Raw genomic sequence first — 6,829 nt, 5'->3', positions numbered from 1 at the left:
GGGTCCAGGCACGGTGTATAAAAAGCCTATAATACAGTTGTGTATAAGATTTATCAGGAAAGATTCAGAGAGCAGGATGGGGACAAGGGAGTAAGCTTATAGGAATGATTGTAATGGTGGATCATGGAGTTTAAAGTAGTAAAGAGGAGAGAATGCCAAGGAATGAAAATGAGGGAGTATTAATGAATTAGAAATCCTGGTTGGCTTGCAGGATTGTTGGAGCACTGGATGAAGTCAGATGAAATGATAGGTGGTGGTAGTGAGCATGAGGCATACGTAATTATGAAGAGATTGCAGTTACTGGCAATGACAGGCTCTAGGGTTTGACCACTAGAGTTAGAGTAGACTGATGGGCAAGATTATTGAAGGAAACAAGTCATAGAAAGTAAGAAGCAAAGTGGCTGAAAGTATTATCTCAATGTATCTTTATTTTTTTTTAAACATTTTTTATTGAGAGACAGAGAGACACAGAGCGTGAGCAGGGTAGGGGCAGAGAGAGGGGGAGACATAGAATCTGAAGTAGGCTCCAGGCTCTGAGCTGTCAGCACAGAGCACGACGCGGGGCTCAAACTCACAAACTGCAAGATCATGACCTGAGCCGAAGTCATTGGCCCAACCAACTGAGCCACCCAGGGGCCCCAATGTATCTTTAAATCAGTAGGAAGAAAGTCGGGAGAAATGTTAGAGTGACAGTCAACAAAAATAAAGAAGAATAAGACAAGGGCCTCTTAGATGACACTAAATATGTTGATGATATGATATTCAAAGGTAGAGAATTTTAGGTAGGAGGGAGGGATCATGGTTTGAAAACAACCGTAAGGAATTAAGAATATTGCCCATAGGTAAAATACAAAGTCATCACTTCAAAGGGCTGTAAGAAAAGCAAGATAATCAGACAAGATCTAGATTTCTGTTCGAACAAGAAGCTGAAAGAATCTTACAGGGTGAGCATTTAGCATGTAGAAGTTAAGGAAGACTGTACATGAGATTTTGTCAATGATGAGCCACAATAGTCAAAGGGAACAGTGGAAAAGGTTTCAGAATTTGTGAAGTGATGGGGGAAAGGAGCAGAACAGTGGATAGAAGAACTTTATTGGGATTAGTATAAGAGCTAAGGGATGGCACAGGGGTGATGAATATAAAACAAGAAAAAAGGATGTAATAATGCTTATAAATCCTTATGGGTTAAAGACATCATAGCAAGGAGGCTCTGGATTTGGAAACAAAGGAAAGAGTAGGTTATAGGGCTCCTGTTGACTTCTGCTGATGGGTGGCAGTGAGATCTATAGATCTTATTGTGGGTTTGGTCCCACAGTATGAAACCCTGTTGACCCACACCAGAGGGAATAGACGCTTCCTCCCGTATGCTGGGGTTTACTTTTGACACCTGTTAGGAGAGAGGTAACCCAAAACACAAGTGCACAGGGGCGCCTGGGTGGCTCAGTCGGTTAAGTATCCGACTTCGGCTCAGGTCACGATCTCGCGGTCCGCGAGTTCGAGCCCCGCGTTGGGCTCTGGGCTGATGGCTCAGAGCCTGGAGCCTGCTTCGGATTCTGTGCCTCCCTCTCTCTCTGCCCCTCCCCCGTTCATGCTCTGTCTCTCTCTGTCCCAAAAATAAATAAATAAATAAAAAAAAAAAAAAAAAAAACGTTGAAAACACAAGTGCACAGTTGCTGCTCTGAAGCCTGATAATGAAATTAAAGCTTCTCAGGAAGTCACCTGTTACTCTGCACAGATAGGAGTCCACTCAGCACTGATGATGGCTATAGAATATCTAGACGAGGTACATACTCTCCAGGAAAAGTCTCATGTTTTTTTTTCTTTCTGGAATTCCTATTATTTAGATGTTGGACCTTCCTAGGATGATGCTTTAGTTTTCTTCTCTATTTTCTGCATAGCTTTTGCTTGTTCTGCTTATTCTTTCTGAAAGATTTCCTCTCTTTTATTTTTTTCTACATTTGTATGCATAATGGGGGTGACATTTAAGAACTTTTTTTCTCTTTTCAAACAACAACAACAACAGAGGATATAGTAGTTGTCTTATGGATACAATATTTTCTTTTTTCTTTTTTTTCTCCCAGAAGATATGCTTTTCTTTCCATAAATAGTGTCTCTATAGAGTTCTTTTCTCTTTTCCTCAGGAATGAAAAAGTCAGTTATAGTATTGGAGAAAGACCTTGTGAACTGGTGGGCTTAACCAAAGGAGAGTGAGCAAGCACCCAGAAGTTTCACTAGACTTCTGCCAAAAAGCCATCTCTGTAGATATTTTCTTTGAGACATTCAGTTCTCCCATAGGAGAATATTTCAATATCTTTAGGAAGTGAAACAGTGAAAGTCATCTAAAGTATATAAGCTTCAATCTAATTTCTGTTTTTAATAAGCTATGTTAGTCTCCACTTCACTGTGTCCTTATTCTCTTTGGTTCTAATTATGCAGAGAACACATGTGCTGCTATCCTGGGATAGGGTAGTTGTCTATAAGCATAGTTGAAGAAAAACTTTTAAGAAGTCTATGGACTTTTTAAGGAGATGCATGACAAATGTCCTAGTTTATCTCACTCCTTGCCGCACCTGACTCCTTAGCCTTTCAGTGTTCTTCCCTGTAGCTATCTTCTTTCGAAATGGCTTTGCCTTCTGCTGGCCCTGGATTTTGGCTTTCGCCACTCTGCAAAGCCTCTTGCTGCTAATACATCTGTTTCCCAACCTCTGAACATTCACTGATGTTTCTCATTTGCTAGAGTCCCTCCTCCTGTGCTCTTAGACTTGTGATTCATTCCTTTTTTTTTCTTTTTCCTGTGCTCTTATTTTACTGAGATATTTGAATAAGGCAAAGATTTGCACATGTTTTTAAGTCCCACTGTTACTTACATCCCTTTCATCAATGATAACTAGAACCTGGATTATAATGCAAAGAACCTTGCTGGGGCTTCCGTTGGAGCAAGTGTGGCCTGGAGTTAATGCCCATATGGTCATATCACCAGCAATGATTTAGTCCTCAGCGCTCTAGAAACCACAGATAAAACCAGGAAGGTGATTCTCTGGATTTTGCCATTTTCTCAAAGGAAAAGTGATTTATTTATACCCCTGCCTTATTTATTCCTATGTGATAAATGTCATTATCAATCAACATCTTATAGAGTTGTCAGCTGAACTTCACATAGAATCGTTTAACAAGGCTGCCAAGTGAAGAAATGCACATTTGTCTCAGGTCTCTCTGAATCCAGAGACCATCTTCTGGACACTACCCCACACATCTCCCTTGACAACCTCAAACTACCATGGTTAGAAGTTATCTGGAATATGCTATAATTTAGTGAATTCACATGAAGATATAGTCACTGTAATTTTTGTCACAAGTTTGCATTCCGTTTGGCATAAATAATAATCTTATAAATTATTACAAGAATTACGCACTATAAATATTAAATATCATAACATCAAAGTATTCTGTGAAATCACACCAATGATTCCAAAACCTCCCAAATATCTCTACCATACCACCCTAGATTAGCCATTTTAAACTGTTTCCTAAGATGTCCTTTGGGCTTGTGGTGGTGGTAATCAGCAATGGGAGGCAGAGAGAAGAAAATGGAATAAGAAACGTGAGAACTTGGGTTTCATGCTTAATTTATGCCTGTGAATCATATCCTCAATCCATTTCAAAGTGACAGACCAAAAATAAATATAATAAAATAGAAGACATTCCCTCACCTCAAATAAAGTGGACCACTTGAAACCAATGTGTCTGAAATATTTGCAAGTGAATTTCCTGGCAGAGGCAAGACAAATGTGGTACCATAATTCAGCAGATGAGAGTTAAAAATCCTTGGGGAAATGGCCATTACTCCTTCTACAGATTGGATTTACATGCCTGTATATTTCATCAGTGCTTTCCCATCAAATCCATCACATCCTAAATGGCATTACAAAAACAAATGCTCTTCTTCTAATGAGTTTTTCATGTTTTTCTCTTCTGTTTCCCTACGAACATTCTTTCCTCATCAGCGAGGGCAACACACTTGTTCTTCAAAACAAATTTGAGTTGAAATTCCAGAAGACAAATGGGTTGTAAGTGCTTGGCAAGGTAAATAATTTGATGAGACATAGAAATAATGAAACTTCAACCACCTTTACTGGAGCTTGAAAGTCTACTTGTACTAAGAAGTATTAGGGAAAAAAATAGCAATGATATGCGAAAATTGCAACATTAATCCTTACTAAACCAAAAAGTAGGATGATTCACTGATGGAAACTTTCATGTCTGAATCATTGATGTCAATATTCTTTTCACTATAGTAATTAGAATCTGAATTGTGATCTATTTTTATCATTATTGTTTAGATTTTCTTTTCAATAGGTGAAGAATGTGCAGGGGAACTCACTTAAAACACGATGTAGCTCATGATGGAACTCTATTTCCACACCCCCCCCCCCACCTCTTACCCCTTAGCCTAGGCAGTAATAAGGAGCATGGAGGTGATTGAAGGGAACCCTCCCTCCCCCCCTTGTGTTTCTATATTTATTCATTTCTTGTTTTTGCAACAGTGTAAGATTTATCTCAGAGAATTACTTGAAAGATTTTTAAAGGATTTTTTTTTAGAAAGAGAGAGCACGTGCATGTGCAGGGGATGGATGGAGGGAGAGGGAGAGAGAAAATCTTAAACAGGTTCCAGGCCCAGTGCAGAGCCCGACCGTGAGATGTCACAACCATGAGATCATGACCTGAGTCAAAATCAAGAGCAAGATGCTTAACCAATTGAGCCACCCAGGTGCCCCTGAAAACTTTTTTTTAAAGAACTAAGGTAAAGATACTTTTTAGCCATGATCAAATAATATATTGAGTATATATTTTGGCACTTTACATTATTTTTGTTAGTTTAATACTCAAAATTACCATTTTAGGAATACTATTATTTTTACAAGCTTGTTTAAGAGAAATATGAGGTTTCCAAGGGTAAACAACATGTTCAAGGTCACACAACTGAGAGTTAGGCAAGTTCTTCTGAGTATTAATCACTAATAAATATTTAAATTGAATCAGCAACATTATACTACTTTAGTAGAGTTCATTAACTTAAAATTAACTAATAGTGAACTTTTTAAAATGCCAGTTCAAGCATCTATTAAATTCTGTTTAAAATGTTAGTAATTTAATGACGTTAATTAGGAATGAATTATTCACATTTATAATAAATTATTCCTTTCGGAAAAGACCAACATAAAAGCTGGAGGGAAGTTAATGATTCATCAAACTTGGGCCACAAATGAGCCAACACATTTGTCTTATAGAAAATATGCCTTGTCCAGCTCACATGGGAAGAATCTAAAGAATTCTGGGAAAGACCAAAATGTGTCTCCCAAACCAAATTAATATTTCCTTTTGCTTAGTATATACCCCAGCAGCGTATAGCTGAATTGGAATTAAATATATTGCTAGCAAACATGCTGTAGGCACTCAATAAATAGTGATTTATTGACAAAACTTATTGTATAGAAAAAATGGTTTGTAAATTCAGTCAAAAAATGTTGCATCTGTTCATAAGCTTTTCCTTTCTGAATTGATCTCATCTTATGGAGGATTACACTTCAGTGTGGCAGGGGCTTGTCAAAAATGGAATCCCTGGGGACTCCTGGGTGGCTCAGTTGGTTAGGCATCTGACTTCAGCTCAGGTCATGATCTCATGGTTCTTGGGTTCAAGCCCCTCTTCGGGCTCTATGCCAGCAGCTTGGAGGCTGGTGCCTGCTTCAGATTCTGTGTCTCCCTCTCTCTCTGCCCCTACTTGCACTCTCTCTCTCTCTCTCTCAAAAATGAGTAAACATTAAAAACAATTTAATGGAATTCCTTAATATGGGTATAGCTAATGAAGCAAACAAACAAACAAAACGAAACAAACCAAACACAAAGTCGCATATTTCTTCATCAAATATACCTAAGAAAAAGGTAATGGTCAATTTAATTCCCTATAATGTTCCCCTTTTCTGCATCTTTGAAATTGATTATACCTGAATTCTTTGTGTCAATGAAATATGAGATTGTTTGTTTGGCAAGAATAACATTGTTGCATTGTTTGCCATTTAAATAATCAAAATATCTTAAAATAATAGTGACTGTCATGGGGGGGGACTTCCTATATGCCAATCGCTATGAGAGGTTTATTTATATAATTTCACTTTATTTTCACCCTCTTGAAAAACCCTGCAAACATTTATCTCAAGATTCGTACACTATTCTGTGATACAGATGGTACTCTAAACTACATTATGGAAAAGCTTAAAATACCAAACAGGTGAAATATCAAATTCCAGAGAAAGCATGCTATGTCTCTCTAGAATAAAATGTGCCAGGACACCTGGGTGGCTCAGTCAGTTAAGTGCCTAATTCTTGATTTCAATTCAGGTCATGATTCCACGGTTCGTAGGTTCAAGCCCTGCATCAGGCTCCATGCTGACGGTGTGGAGCCTGCTTGGGATTCTCTCTCTCTCTCTCTCTCTTTCTCTGTCTCTGCCCTTTCCTCACTCACACCCTCTCTCAAAATAAATAAATAAATAAACATTAAAAAATAGCATAAATATGCCAATCTAAATGGAAACCAAGATACCCAGACTGACAGTAGAGTGTGGTTCCTTGCAGTCCAAACTGTGAATGAAGTTTAATGGGTCGATGAAGATGTGAGCTCACTGCCATCAGCATTTCCATGCAGGCCCACACATCTCCTTCCAATTTATAAGGATAATGAAATATTTCAAAATGGTCCTATTGACTGTTAGAAATTATTGCATTAACAGAGTCCTTTGGCCTTATTCTTGCCAGACTTGTTCCATGTAAATCA

This window comes from Panthera onca, chromosome B2, assembly GCF_046562875.1.
Source record: "Panthera onca isolate mPanOnc1 chromosome B2, mPanOnc1 haplotype 2, whole genome shotgun sequence".
Lineage (NCBI taxonomy): Eukaryota > Metazoa > Chordata > Mammalia > Carnivora > Felidae > Panthera > Panthera onca.
This window is presented reverse-complemented; position numbering follows the sequence as displayed.